The sequence below is a fragment of the Arachis duranensis genome, chromosome 4, assembly GCF_000817695.3.
Source record: "Arachis duranensis cultivar V14167 chromosome 4, aradu.V14167.gnm2.J7QH, whole genome shotgun sequence".
Lineage (NCBI taxonomy): Eukaryota > Viridiplantae > Streptophyta > Magnoliopsida > Fabales > Fabaceae > Arachis > Arachis duranensis.
The window spans coordinates 106,061,197-106,077,027 of NC_029775.3; the positions used below are offsets into that span (position 1 = coordinate 106,061,197).

A 15,831-nucleotide genomic window follows, 5' to 3' on the forward strand; every position below is an offset into this window, starting at 1 on the left:
CAAACCCTCATCAGAGAAGCTGGCGCTTGGGAAATGGCTCGATAGAGGTGACTTTGTCCAGAAAAGGCATCCAGCCATGACTGTATACGCGACTCTTTGAACCACAACTGCCTTGCAAAGGATGTTGCGTGGTCCAACGAAGAGAATGGAGACGCCTCTATCATCTTCTCTGCGAACCAAGCACTTCTAGTAATGAGAAAGAAGTCTCGGCTCTCCAATTTCCCTGAAAGGCAACGGAGATAGAACGAACGTACAGGGACAATTAAAAAATGTGATTGTAGGAAATCTTATATGAGAGGCAACAGTTAGATGAAATCGATTTATATCATAACCAAGTCAAATCAATGAGCTTTATATTAGGGGATACATTTTAAATAATAAGAAATAACTGAATCTAGATATCTTTTCTGGTAATGAAATGAATATAATACAATCAACTATCTCTCCTAGGTGAATTATGACAGTAGTATATATGCATGAAATCCCGTGAATATGAGCTACATCCATCATGGAGTAATGTATTTTATGACTCAGCGGCCTCATCACAATCCTCATTCATGCCATGAGTAGATTCCTCTAAAACCTCATCTCTTGTCAACCGCAGGCCTTCGACATCAAATTCAGGCAAGCTCGTCATACAAAACTGGGGGTGAAAGTCGACCTCACAATGTTCATAATCTTCGCCCATGTCAAACAAATCTCTTGGCATCACATGGACTACTACACTCCATCCGTTGTCTACCTCATCCTCCACGTAGAACACAAGACGCGCCTCAGATGCTAGGATGTACGGCTCATCGTCTTCTCATTCACCGGTGTGAATTGGATTGGCAAAATTGACACAGGTATGACCCAACTCGTCTTGTCGTATGCCTCTGCCCGACGTGGTGTCTGTCCAGAAACACTTGAACAAGACTACATTGAACTGACCACTGTAATTTAGCTCGATGATGTCTACTAATCTCCCGTAGTACGAGACACCGCCAACGGCAACATTGACATCCCGTTTGCTTGCATAACTCCTAGTATCCGAAGTGACATAAATCCCGCTATTTTGTGTTTTCATCCCTTCCTCCCTCGAGATGGTTCTAAATTTAAATCCATTGACGTTGTAAGCTTGATAGCGTCTGGCCTGAGCAAGGGGTCCACAGGCAAGCCATTGCAACTCATTTGAATGACTGGTGCTTCCAAATGGGACCTATAATTGAACCATTAGAGGCAAGAAAGCATCAAAGGGTAGTGGAATCCTATGATATTAAGGATTACCTGATGCCTAAACCAGTTGGGAAATTCTCTGTGCACCGCACTGTCTATAAGAGACTGGGACCTTGTTCTGCTTCGCATTTTTCTCTTTGTGATGGCTCTGTACTCACTATGCACAAATCAAAATAATATTCACTTTTATTATTGTTAAAGCTATATTGGCTCGCTGGATAATTTTAGAATGCAGTGCACATTCTGTGGCAGGGATGGTATAATGGCAATGATTGAAGGAAGAGACCAACCTCTTACTCATTCACAAAGTCATTTAGGGAAGTATGTAAACTAACTATTATAGTTCAGTGTTGCTGATATATAATCTAACTACTGTAATTAGCTCTTATAGCTTTTCTCTAACTAGGTAAAAGTAAACATTATCAGGTTGTATATTTACTGTTGAAAACTAGATATATGTTATCCCTTATGCTTGAAAATTACTTAAGAACTCAAAACTTGCATGGATATTAATTTTCGTGGTGAAGCAAGGTTAATATTAACTCGACCTTTTTCCATCTTTAGGTTCTAATTAAACAAGGCATGCTCTGTCAGGGAGACAAGGTTGCATTACAATATGTTAATCCAAAATTCCGAACCAAGAGTGAAAACACGAATGAAAGCTCAAAATGTTAGAACTCACCAGGGACAGGGAGAGGCCGCGATAGCTCAGGATGGCGAACGGTGGAGGGTGGCTCAACAGTTTCGTGCAAGGCGGGCAGAGGACCCAGGATCGGCAGCACCTTCGCAGTGGAGCAGCGACGGCAGCAGAGTTCGCGCGCTTCCAATGACTCTTCGCGGGGTTCTGGTTAATTTGGGGAAGAATGAATTAGAATTTATAGGAGAACTTAAAAAGGCGGAAAGGAGAAATTGAGTTAACAAATCCTCACCTGGTGGCGTTTTGTGATGCAATCGCCGCTGATTTGTGGCCCGCGAAGGAGTCCTGCCTTCACAACCTTGTTTTGGAATTGCAGCAATGGGTGTGCTTCGCGGGCTACCAGTTATCCTCTTCGCGGGTTTTCTTGAAATTTGGGGGGAATCAACTCAGGTTTATAAGAAAAAAAAGGGGCAAAACAAAAATTAGATTGCTTAAGATTGGATCCTCACCTGGCGGCGTTTTGTGATGGAGTCGCCGCTGATGATAAGGCACGCGAAGGAGTTCTGCTTTCCCAGCATATTTCGCGGCGGCGAGGTGTGTGGCCTCCAGATCTTCGCCGCTATTTACCGTGCCTCACATAGGCGATGGCGGCGTTTTTGGTGGAGTCGCCGCTGATGATCGTGGCACGCAAAGGAGTTCTGCTTTTCCCAGCATGCTTTGCGGCGGCGAGGTGTGTGGCCTCCAAATCTTGGCCGCTATTCACCGTGCCTGGCGTAGTGCTAGAGGAGCCTACAGCTTAAACTATTATTTTCTGAAAAAGAAAAAACTGATCAATTAATCTTTATTCTTCTTCTTCTTAGAAGTGAGTAATTTTGGTGAACTTAATGTAGATACCAAAATCTCAAAGAAGAGGATCAACAATGTGGGAATGAGTAATAAGACGGGAACAACTGCAAGTGATGTCGTTGCTATCACAACGCCTCGATTTCCCTTTAGCATCATAAAAAGCGAAGCAACAAAGGTTGTCATCATGGATAACACAGAAAAGAAGAGGATGATTAGGCCCAAAAGTAACTTAACAGGTAACTTCCAAACAAAATCGTTCTCAGCATAGCGCGAAGTGAGAATCCAAATGAAACTCAAGACTGAAGAAGATGATGTGATGCGAGATACTGCATCTGCTAAGATAAAAACTTCAAAAGCACGTTTGTTTAGGAAGATTGGATTTTGGTAAATAGTGTTGGGCCAACCGTGGAGAGCTCTCGATAACTAGGGGAGACTTCGGGGAGGAATCAAGTGAGAGAACATAAGATGAGAAGACACCACATCCAACTCAAAACCTTAAGGTGTCAAGTTAATGGGTCTCTCATCTTATAAACTCACCACTCTTCCTTGTTTTTTTTTATGTGAGACTAACTTCGACACTCCTCACACTTACAACACTAATAATCTCCCCCTCAAGTGTGAGCCTCCACATCAAGTATCAACTCCCCTCTAGCTCCTCTACCACCACGAGTATTCGTCCATCACATCGCCGCAAAACACCACGGGACACGCCGCCCGGTCCACCTTTGCCGGAAAAACTTTCGATGCTTCACCTTAAATATCCCTTAAAACCACCAGACCGATTAACCATCGGCTCTGATACCACTTATTGGGCCGACCGTGGGGAGCTCTCGACAATCAGAGAGACTTCGGGGAGGAATCAACTCAGAGAACATAAGATGAGAAGACACCACATCCAACTCAAAACCTTTGTTGGGTTTTTTCTCTCCTTTGTGAGGCTCAAGCCCAACATTTTGAGGGTGTCTCTTGCACCCATTGTGTCACAATCCTAATCAGTTTTTGAGGGTCATTGAGAGTGATAGAGAGTAGCCACAAAAGAGAGAAAGAAAGGGAAAAACAGAATTCCCGTTTTTGTCCAAAGCAGCAAATTTCAAATGGTAATTTCTCAGTTGTTCACCGTTGGATCGACGTGAAATTTAAACTGCGTGTTCCTATCATCTTGTTCTTCATTCTGGTCGGTGGAGATGTTGAATGGAAGTTTGCAGTAGGAGAAATTGGCTTCGCAAGAGAGAAATTAGGTTTCCCATTTTTACACAGAGCAACAATCTTGGAATGGCAGTTTCTCATTCTTTCACCGTTGGATTGATATAAAATTTGAACTGTAGATTTTTCACATTTTGTTCTTCATTCTGGACGGTGGAGATTTTAATTGGAGGTTTGCAGAGGGAGAAATTGGCTTCGACAGCAGCTCTATTTTTGGGTATATTTCATCTTCTTGCCTATTATTTGTGAGTTTTGGTGCATTGATATTTTGGCTGGTTATATGCATGTTTTTGTGCTTTGTTTAAGACTCTCTTGTATCTAATTTGATTATAGTGGAGTTATTTCATTGGTCTGGACAACCCGTGGTTTTTACCTCACATTGAGAGGGTTTTCCACGTTAAAATCTGGGTGTGTTTTTGTTATTGCTTTACTTGCTATATTTGCTTGTTATAGTTGCTGCCATATTGTGTTGTGAGTGCTTCCATATTGTTCTTGTGTTGGATATTTGTGTCGTTTCCGCTGCTTGGCTCTTTCATACTGGTATCAGAGCTTGTTGGTATTTTTCTGGGCTTGTGATTCTGTGAATAATGGAAGCTAATACTAATATTAGTTGGATGATCACTCTTAATGGTCCTAATTATGATTTGTGGAAGTCAAAGATGGAAAATTTGCTTTATGTCAAAAAATTTCATCAACCAGTTTTTGGTACAGAGAAGCCTAATGATAAATCTGATGATGATTGGACTTTGTTGCATAGACAAGTCTGTGAATATATTAGGCAGTGGGTTGACGATAATGTGTTGAACCATATTATTGGAGTGACACATGCTCGGACCCTTTGGATTAAGCTTGAACAGTTGTATGCTCGAAAAACTGGGAATAACAAGATGTTTTTGATCAAGCAGTTGTTAGCTTTGAAATATACAGATGTGACATCAATGACAAATCACTTGAATAATTTCCAAGGAATTATGAATCAGTTATCTTCCAGGGGCATCAAGTTTGATGAAGAGGTTCAATGATTGTTACTTCTTGGCTCCTTACCAGACTCGTGGAAAATTCTCAGAATGTCATTGTCTAATTCTGCTCCTGATGGTGTAATCTCTATGGATCTTGCCCAAAGCAGTGTTTTGAATGAAAAGATGAGAAGAAAGTCACAAGGTACATCAACTACACATTCAGATATTCTTGTTTCTGAATCTAGGGGGAGAAACAAAAGTCGAGGTCCTAAAGGTAGAGATCAAAGCAGAAACAAGTCTCGAGGAAAGTATAAGAATATTAAGTGTCATCATTGTGGTCAAAAGGGACATGTGAAGAGATTTTGTTGGCAGCTAAACAAGGAAAAAGCCAAGGCAAGTAAAGACAAGAGCACAAATAAAGATGATGGTAGCAAGGAAGACAATGTTAATGTAACTCATGATGATTTTCTTGTTGTTGAGGAGTTTGAATCTGTTAACCTTGTTGATAATAGTACTAGTTGGGTGATTGATAGTGATGCTTCTATTCATGTTACATCTAGGAGGGATTTGTTTACGTCCTATACTCCTGGTGATTTTAGTGATGTGAAAATGGATCATCAAGGTGTTGCAAAATGTGCTAGTGTTGGACAAGTTTGCTTAGAAATCTCCAACGGTACCAAGTTGACTTTGAAGCGTGTGAAGCATGTTCCAGATATTCGATTGAACTTACTTTCTGTTGGTAAGTTGTGTGATGAAGACTTGCATAGCTCATTTTCTCGTGATAGTTGAAAGCTCACCAAGGGTTCCATGGTTGTTGCTAGAGGTACAAGACACTCTACTCTTTATTTAACTCAAGCAAAGATTGTGAAAGATGTTGTTAATGCTGCTGACTTTGTTGATGAAACTGATTTATGGCATAAGAGATTATGTCATATGAGTGAGAAAGGCATGAATATGTTATCTAAGAGGAATCTTTTGTCTGGTTGCAAGGTTGATTTGTAAAAGTGCAACCATTGCTTTGCTGGAAAACAAAACAGGGTTTCTTTTAAGAGCCATCCACCTTCAAGGAAGCCGGAGATACTTGACTTGGTGCATTCTGATGTTTGTGGGCCGATGAAGACAAGAACACTTGGAGGGTCTATCTATTTTGTAACCTTTATTGATGATCATTTTAGGAAATTATGGGTTTACACCTTGAAGACCAAAGATCAAGTTTTGAATGTGTTCAAGCAATTTCAAGCTTCTGTCGAAAGAGAAACTGGGAAGAAGTTGAAATGTATTCGTACTGACAATGGTGGTGAGTACTCAGGTCCATTTGATGTTTATTGTAAAGAACATGGTATAAGACATCAGAAGACTCCTCCGAAGACTCCTCAGTTGAATGGCTTGGCTGAAAGGATGAACAAAACATTGGTTGAAAGAGTTAGGTGCTTGTTGTCACAATCTGGATTGGCAAAATCCTTTTGGGGTGAAGCTTTGAGCATTGTTGTTCATGTCTTGAACCGGACACCATGTGTTCCCTTGCAATTTGAAGTGCCAGAGAAGGTATGGACAGGTAAAGATGTTTCTTATTGGTTACAGGTTTTATGATCCTGTTAGCAAGAAGGTGATTCGAAGTAGAGATGTTGTCTTTGTTGAAGACCAAACATTGAAGGATGTTGATCATGCAGAGAAGCCAATGGTTCAGCCTAGTAATGATTTTTCTGACTTGGATATTACTCCCTCTATGCCTATAGTAGAAGATGGTAGAGTTGAAGCTCAAAATAATGAGCATGATACAAGTGCAGGTGAAGATGGAACAGTTGATCCGATACTTGATGAAGTTGGTGATGATGATCAAGATGAAGAACCAGCTTTGGAAATTCTTGCAAAAGCACTTTGAAGGTCTACAAGAGAGAGGAAGCCTTCGTCAAGGTATTCTCCACATGAGTTTATTTTGTTCACTGATGGGGGAGAACCTGAATGCTTTGGAGAGGCTGTTGAAGATGAAAGCAAAGCTCAATGGCTTGAAGCTATGCAAGAAGAAATAAAGTCCTTACTTGAGAATGATACCTATGATTTGGTGAAGCTACCGAAGGGTATGCGAGTTTTGAAGAACAAATGGGTATTCAGAATCAAGAATGAAGAACACAATTCTAAGCCTCGGTATAAAGCTAGATTGGTTGTTAGAGGCTTTAGCCAGAGAAAAGGTGTTGATTATGAGGAGATCTTTTCTCCTGTTGTGAGGATGTCATCCATTCGTGCTGTGCTTGGATTAGTAGCGTCTCTTGATTTGGAGATTGAGCAAATGGATGTGAAGACAAGTTTTCTTCATGGTGATTTAGATAAGGAGATCTACATGGAGCAACCGGAGGGCTTTGTTGTTAAAGGAAAGGAAGATTTTGTGTGCAAGCTTAAGAAGAGTTTTTATGGGTTGAAGCAAGCTCCAAGACAGTGGTACAAGAAGTTTGAATCTGTTATGGGGAAGCATGGTTACTGTAAGACAACTTCAGATCATTGTGTATTTGTGCAAAAATTTTCGGATGATGATTTTATCATTCTTTTGCTTTATGTGGATGATATTTTGATTGTGGACAAGAATGCTTTGAGGATTAATGAGTTGAAGAAATAGTTGAGCAAGTTCTTTGCTATGAAGGACTTGGGTCCTGCCAAAAAAATTTTGGGCATGACTATTACTCGTTATAGAGATTCCAAGAAGCTTTATTTGTCACAGGAGAAGTACATAAAGAAGGTGCTTCAAAGGTTTTGCATGAATGATGCCAAATGTGTTGCTAGTTCTTTTGCTCCTCATTTTAAGTTGAATATCAAGCAATATCCAACCACTGATGAGGAGAAACAAGTAATGGATGAAATTCCTTATGCCTCAGCTGTTGGAAGCTTGATATATGCTATGGTGTGTACTAGACCAGACATTGCTCATGCAGTTGGTACAGTGAGTCATTTTCTCTCTAATCCAGGTAAAAAATATTAGAATGCTGTTAAATGGATTATGAGATATCTCAAAGGTACAACTAACTTGAGTTTGAGTTTTGGTGGTGAGAAACATTTGCTAGTTGGCTTTACTGATGCAGACATGGCAGGAGATATTGATTCTCGAAAGTCTACTTCAGGTTTTTTGTCAAGTTTGCAGGGGGAACTATTTCATGGCAGTCAAGGCTACAAAAGTGTGTTGCACTTTCTACCATAGAGACAGAGTTTATTGCAGCAACAGAAGCATGTAAAGAGTTGTTGTGGATGAAGAAGTTTCTTGCAGCACTTGGTTTCAAGTAAGACCGTTATGTGTTATTGTGTGATAGCCAAAGTGCTATTCATCATGCCAAGAATTCTACTTTTCATCCAAGATCTAAACATATTGATGTTAGGTATCACTGGATACGGGATGTGTTAGATTCTAAGTTATTGGAACTTGAGAAAGTTCACACTGATGACAATGGTGCTGATATGATGACAAAAGCATTGTTAAGAGAAAAGTTTGAAACATGTTGTTTGATCGCCGAAATGGCGAGGGCCTCCACCTAGTCGAGAAGGGGGAGATTTGTTGGGTTTTTTCTCTCCTTTGTGAGGCCCAAGCCCAACATTTTGAGGGTGTCTCTTACACCCATTGTGTCACAACCCTAATCATTTTTTGAGGGTCATTGAGAGTGATAGAGAGTAGCCACAAAAGAGAGAAAGAAAGGAAAAAACAAAATTTTTGTTTTTGTCCAAAGCAGCAAATTTCAAATGGCAATTTCTCAGTTGTTCACCGTTTGATCGGTTTGAAATTTAAACTATGTGTTCCTATCATCTTATTCTTCATTCTGGTAGGTGGAGATGTTGATTGGAGGTTTGCAGTAGGAGACATTGGCTTTGCAAGAGAGAAATTAGGTTTTCCATTTTTACACAGAGCAGCAATCTTGGAATGGCAGTTTCTCATTCTTTCACCGTTGGATCAAAGTGAAATTTGAACTGTAGATTCTTCATATCTAGTTCTTCATTTTGAACGGTGGAGATTTTAATTAGAAGTTTGCAAAGAGAGAAATTGGCTTCGACAGCAGCTCTATTTTTGGGTATATTTCATCTTCTTGCCTATTATTTGTGAGCTTTGGTGCATTGATGTTTTGGCTGGTTATATGCACGTTTTTGTGCTTTGTTTGAGACTCTCTTGTACCTTATTTGATTATAGTGGAGCTACCCGTGATTTTTACCTCTCACATTGAGAGGGTTTTCCACGTTAAAATCTCGATGTGTTCTTGTTATTGCTTTACTTGCTATATTTGCTTGTTATAATTGCTGCCATATTGTTCTTGTGTTGGACATTTGTGTCGTTTCCGCTGCTAGGCTCTTTCAAATAGTTCACAAGGCTTCTTGCCATAGGCATTTTTGGCTTCTTTGCATTTGGCAGACACAATTCTTTCCACCGCCTGCATGTGGTGCATGTTATTTCCTCATTTATAACTCCTACTGAATATTCAAAATTTCTAGAGCAAATGTTAGTTTTTGAACAATTCAGTCCAACTAACTGAATAAACATTTGGAAAAGAAAAACTATGATATTACATATACATATGTATAGATATAATGGTCTAAATAAATTGATATCTATGACATAATCACTAATAGCATTGCAACAACAACTGCGACAGTTTATTTCATATGCTTTTTTCCTTATATCTTTTCATGTTTTAAGAAATCACACATACATACATACATGTTGAAAGAGAGAAGTAAATTGTAGAGGTTGATTTGCTTTTTCATCTTCTTCTTTCTTGTGATGGAGATGATTTGTGGAGCGAGAACTGATGATGAATAGGTGAAATTGTATGAGATGCAAAGAAGAAAATATATGTATTCCCTACTTGAGGCTAGAATGTTAAAGTCTAAACGAATTGCTGAAAACTCAAACAAGAACATTTGGAAGAGGAGTTCATGCAGGAGATGAAGTCTATATACTTCAAAACCTTCCCTCGTTACATCAAAAGCAACGCTTTGCTTATCTGTGATTGTTATTCCGTACTAAATTACAAGATGGATAACGATTCTGCTTCAAGAATACCGTATGAGGTGAAGTTAAGTTGGTCTGCATGTCATGAACTATTTCGTGCATTCATGTGTCTTCGTGTACTGACTTTAACAGATCTAGGAATGAAGAATTTACCAGATTCAATTGGAGAGTTAATAGGATCCTAAATGCTTAGAATAACGTGAATGAATTTTTTTTTATTTTTCTCCAATGTTAGGTGCTTTTTTTGTCTGACAAATAGTAAGTGAGGCTTCAATTTTATTACGGTTGAACTGCTCTTAGTGCAAAGATCTAAATGAAAATAAAGGAGGGAAAAGTAATAGAAAAAGGAGAAGTACAGGGGAATAATGTATAAGTGAATAATGTGACGAACAATGGTTTAAAAAATAAGATAAATTTAAAATAAAAAATCATAATTTTAATTAATTAAATCATTATGAATAAATTTTAAAATTTAAAAACATTAGGAATAATACTTAAACCACTACGTACAGTTACATATTTACATATTATATGTTTTGCACCCTACCTTTCTCAACAGCGTCGATTTCTCCCACAATCGTCATCATCGTCACCGCAAAGGTCTTGACACTGTTGCTCCTCTCACCACTACTGCAAGTTCTCTTCCAATCTGGATAGTGACGCCATTTTGCATTCCTTACTGGCGTCGATTTCTTTCATTTTCGCCAACTATTTCTCATCAGACGGCACCATATCGCGATGGAAATTTATGGTGTTGCGACAATATCAACATTTCCTCGACAAGACCACGTTGCACATGCTCTGCCGCTGGATTGGTTTCTTGATCATCGCTTGTATTTATGTTCTGCGCATATACTTGATTCAAGACTTCTACATCGTCTCCTATGGCCTCGTAATCTACATGCTCATCTTCCTCATCGGCTTCCTTTTTCCTAAGGTTGGTCCTGAAATTTAGGAACTCTACGACGGTGCCACTCTCCCCACTAGGGGCTCCGATGAGTTTCGTTCCCTTCGTTCATCGCTTTCCTGAGTTTAAGTTTTGGTATTTAACATGGCTAGTTTAGTATGGTTATTTTAGTAGGTATACGAATAGTTATTTTAATTCTCATGTGGATGGTTATTCGATTGGATTGGGTTTAGTTATATATAATTAAAATATGCTAGATGTTCAAAATATGTGGATGGTTATTTTTGTACTTAAGTGGATGGTTATTTTCACTAGGAGTGAGCGATGCCGGTGCGTGGCAAGCCAAGCAACAACGTTGAGGAGGAGCCCGGTGGCGCCATTCGTTTCTGGTCTGGAGGAGAGCAACGTCGATGAGGATCCTTGTTGACGAACCAGCAGCGATGAGGAGAATTCCAGCGGCGATGATGGGATTGATTCGAGACCAAGTGACGATGGCGACAGCAGAGGGTTTGGGAGAAAAACTGGTGCTTTGGTAAATTAGGATATAATGAATGGTTAAAATTTTTGAATTATTAAATGAGATTTTTTTGTTGGGTAATTTGAGTGAAGTGTTTTTTTCTTAATTTTATTGGGCCAAATTTCTAGCCTATTATTCACGTTGTTCAGATTATTCATTATCTACTTAACGGAGCCGCTTCTAAGAAGAACAACAAATAAACTATTTTCTAAAATTAGTAACCGTCGAAAATTTCAACAACACATTATACTCGCCATAATGATACTTTCACCTAGAAATTTTTTCTTTATTTTTAAATTTGAAGCTCCTAAAAAACTGCAACTTGCTTATGGTTATTTTTTTCTTTAGCATTATTAAAATTCTTCCAACTATATTAATGTTAAGTAGCTGAGAATGATGAATGACTGTGTCGAGAAAGAATTTCATTATGCAAACATTAGGCTCCAATAAAAGATAAAGAATTAAGGTTCATATTATTTTCAATTGATGCTAAATATAAGCTAGCTTAACAACACGTGGTAATGTAAAAAAAAAAATTGTCAGTCATATTTAGTTAATTTTGTACGCAAGATTAAACTTATGTAAGTATATCAGAAATTATGATCTTCGTTACCTTTATAGAACATCAATCTTTCATAGATCCTTTTGATATTTTAGTCTAAAGAAAATTAGTCTCTCTTGATAACCCGCCTTTTGGTCTCTTACTTTCTTTGAAAAAGAAAATATTTTGCCATTAATGAATTTTGTACCCACAACCATTGATTATGCAGCTAATAGCCTTACCTTACCATCCTGCCAATATTATAACATTTATTCTTTTTCAACTAAAATATAAATAAAATATATTTCAACTAAATTAATTTATTACGAGACAGAAAGAATTTGTTGTCCTGTGTGCATTTCAGGGGATATGTGAGTGGGGATGTCCTCAGATTCCCTCTTCCTAGTTCCTATTTTGTCTTTCCGTCGATTGGGTTGCCACTATGAAAATCTTTTGTAAAAGCTGTATTAGTGGCCTTCGTTATCATCTATGGTTATCTTTCTGTTCCCATTATAGGTGTTTTAGTCCTCCTGAGCTTGTTAATTATTGTAGCTAATTTGTCTCAATGCACTGCTGTATTTTAATATTTGTTTTTCAATTTCCTTGTATCTTAGTTAAAAAGAAAATGGAATTAGAAAATCAAAACAAAATACGACAGAAAATCATATGGAATAAAATAAAAAAGGATTTATAGCCAAATTAGTGGGTAGAAGATAAGACATTCTTTAATTTATCTCTAAAATTTTTTTTCATTTAAATTAGTTTTTTAAAAATTAAGAATTAATTATATTTGTCTTCTACTCACTTTATTAATAATTTTCTTCAAAGATTAATGTGCTAAAATGTTAATTGATAACATATATAATACTTGATATGAATCTAACCAATTAATTTTGTTTTGTCTCTACTTTTTTTCTTTTTTTTCTATTTTAGTAAAAAAAAATATAATATCTACTATGTCTAATTAGATATTGACTAAATATGTTTATAAAAATTTATTAATTTAGTCATTTTTCCTAAATACAAAAATCTTATTCCCAATATAACTTAGTGACTAAATTGATAGATTTTTATAAATATATTTAATCAGCGTATAATTAAACATATTATGTGTCATATATGCTATCAGTTAATATTTCATAATTCATATCATCAATCGATGACGAAAATTATAAGTGGAATAATTGAAGAATAGATATGATTAATTCGTAATCTTTAAATGATCAATTTAATTAAAAACATCTTTTAAAAATAAATTTAAAAAATATCTTATTTTTTAAAAACTAATTTAACTATTAATCCAAATAAAAAATTGATCTGCATTAGTTCTTACTCTATTTACGAGCATTAAAAAATTGGCTATTAGAAACCAGATTAATCGGTGTTTGTTAATTCTACTTGCTATGAAGGGATTGGCTCTTCAATTTAAAGGAGTAGATATTTACTATTTTCTAGAAACGAATCTCTCCAGCTTTTTTAACATTTGAGAAAATACAGTGTGATTTCTTATCATTAACTTTATAAATGAGGTCAAAATTAAATATGAGAGAGAACATTGAAGAGTAAAAAATCACAATTAACACTATCTAATTTTTTTTATTAGAGAAGATCCACTCCCTCACTTACTATTATTTTTTAGACATTTTCAAATATTTTAACTATTTTTAGTACTAGTTTTATTTTCTTTTTTATTCTTTATTTCAAAAGTTGGTTATAATTAAATTTTGTTAGAAAATTTCATATTATTATAGCTAGTTCTACTTGTAATTTTATTTATATCAGTGATTACCCGCTTGCTTTTTATTAAAAAAATTTAGAATATAAATAAAAAATAATCCACTAGCTCGCTTAGTGTCCATGTTTGGTAGTTACGCACATTATTTTAATACCGGAGAGATTTGATTAATATAAATCTAATCTTTTTATAGTCACCAAAAAAAAAATCTAACCTTATATATTAAATATTTTTTCAGTAAATCACAAAAAAAATATTTGTTCAATATATATAATCCAACTTAATTATAATTGGATAACTAAATTACGTCTTATTATTTGTGTCTTAATTTTTAAAAATATTATAAAAAAATTGAAAACTTATGTGTAATTAACTTAATGTAAAGTTGATAGTTAATAAAATTGTTAAATAATTTGATAAATTTAACTAAATTATTATCTAAGAACTCTCATTTATTAACTTCACATAAAATTAATGGTATCTGAGTTTTTTATAAAAAAAAAACACACTGGATTAAAAAAATTATATATTAAATATATTTAAACTTAAATTTTTTTATTATTATATTTTTAACGTGCTTGCAATATGAAAAGAATGGATTTAAAAATATAAAAAATGAAGACTTGATTAACAAAAATGATTTATTCACAGGTCCTGTAAGGTCAACGGTTGGTATAGCCTGGATAACTTAAAGACCAATACATTATAAGGATGAGCGTTCACATCTTATGACGAGATCCAACACGGGCCACTATATTCATACTCTTATCTTCAATAGACACACACTGCGAGGGAGAGAGTGATAATGGATCCCCCTGCTGTACAATCCATTGATGTTTCCAGCACCAAGAAGAGCGTGGATGAGAAGTGCTTCGATAACAGGTGCCTCAATGACTGGTGAGCAGAGTAGTTACTATGGTAATTTTGGTAATTATTCTTTTTTTTTTTTTGAACTTATTAATTTGTTATGCATCTGATTTGAGTTCTCTTTAATTAATTATATATGCAGTTGCACTGTCTGCTTAGACGCTACTGTGGGTTGCTTTGTTGGCCTCTGCGGTGCGTTATGTTGTAGTGACAACTGTTGTTAATTAGTATAGTTCTTGATTAAGGTATCAAGTTTCAGTTATTGCCACTATTATCTGTTGTTAGCAGAGTAAGAGACAGTATGTTAATGTGAAAATGGGTATAGATTGTATAGATGAACCCTTCCCCCAACCGCACACCATTGTATATTGGGGTACCGGTGGAACTTTTGTATGATGAGAATTTTGGATCAATGAAGAAAAAGTTGGGTTATCCAGCGGTTGATTTGGAATTTTGTATAACCACATTTTCCTCTTTTCTCTATCTTCTAAGTTCTAACAAGGTGTCAAGGTTCGATTTCATTCCTTCCAAGATGTAAAAGGCTATATTAACTGGAGCCTGTATTAACAGACAAAGAAGGTCAAGTGTCTCTTTGGAATTATGTTATGAGCTGCTTTTTAAAATAGGACAACTATATCCTTCAAAAATGGTCTTTTATTCAATTTTTAGAGAAAAAAATAAATAAATAACTTCACTGATTTTTTAACAATTAGAACGTAAAAGTGGATATTCAAATTAATTAAATAATAATAAATTTTTACAAAAACTGAATTTTAAAGGATAAATAGTATTCTTTTTAAACGTAATAGTATTTTTCTTTTTAAAAAACAAGTTTGCTTCTAATAAATAAAAGTAACAAAGATAATGTTTGATGAAATAAGTTTTAAAATCTAAAATAACTATAATAAAAATAAATTATGATATTTATTAAGATATATACTTTTGAATAAAAACATAAATTATATTATAATACAAGGAGATGCCATTGTCATGTCCTATTTAATTAACTTTGCTTTAAAATGATTAAAATATCCTTAATTAATATATGAGAGAGAAATTTTTAACGTCACAACCTTATTTGAAAAATTATACTAACTAATACTAAATACTACTTGTTTTTGTCCGGATACCGGTGTTGAACTGTATGTCAGTTTTCTATCGGTTCTAAGTTGGTTGGGTTGTATCTTAGAGAATCTGGACCTGAACATGGTACCTACAAAAAGGATTCCAACGCTCAAGTCAGTAGAGTAAAAAATTGAATAAAAGTGGATGAGAATGAATGAGGTCTCGGTAAGTATACTAAGTTTCTTTTTTTCCTGTATGTGGTGTAATTCCTTGTCTGTCTTTATAACGTGATTTGCTCGCTTAGTGGTCCGTTAGTCTCCGTGATTCTTGTTTGTTGTAGTCTGAGATTGAGTGGGAA

The 15,831-nt window shown here is 35.9% G+C and overlaps 1 long non-coding RNA gene across 1 annotated transcript; it reads left to right on the forward strand.

Annotated features, from left to right (window-relative positions):
* The first annotated feature begins 14,225 nt into the window (after window positions 1–14,225).
* LOC107485500 (uncharacterized) lies at window positions 14,226–14,859 on the forward strand. Its single transcript, XR_001591462.3, has 2 exons — window positions 14,226–14,438; window positions 14,551–14,859. It is a non-coding gene; the product is annotated as an uncharacterized LOC107485500 (long non-coding RNA).
* The last annotated feature ends 972 nt before the right edge of the window (window positions 14,860–15,831 follow it).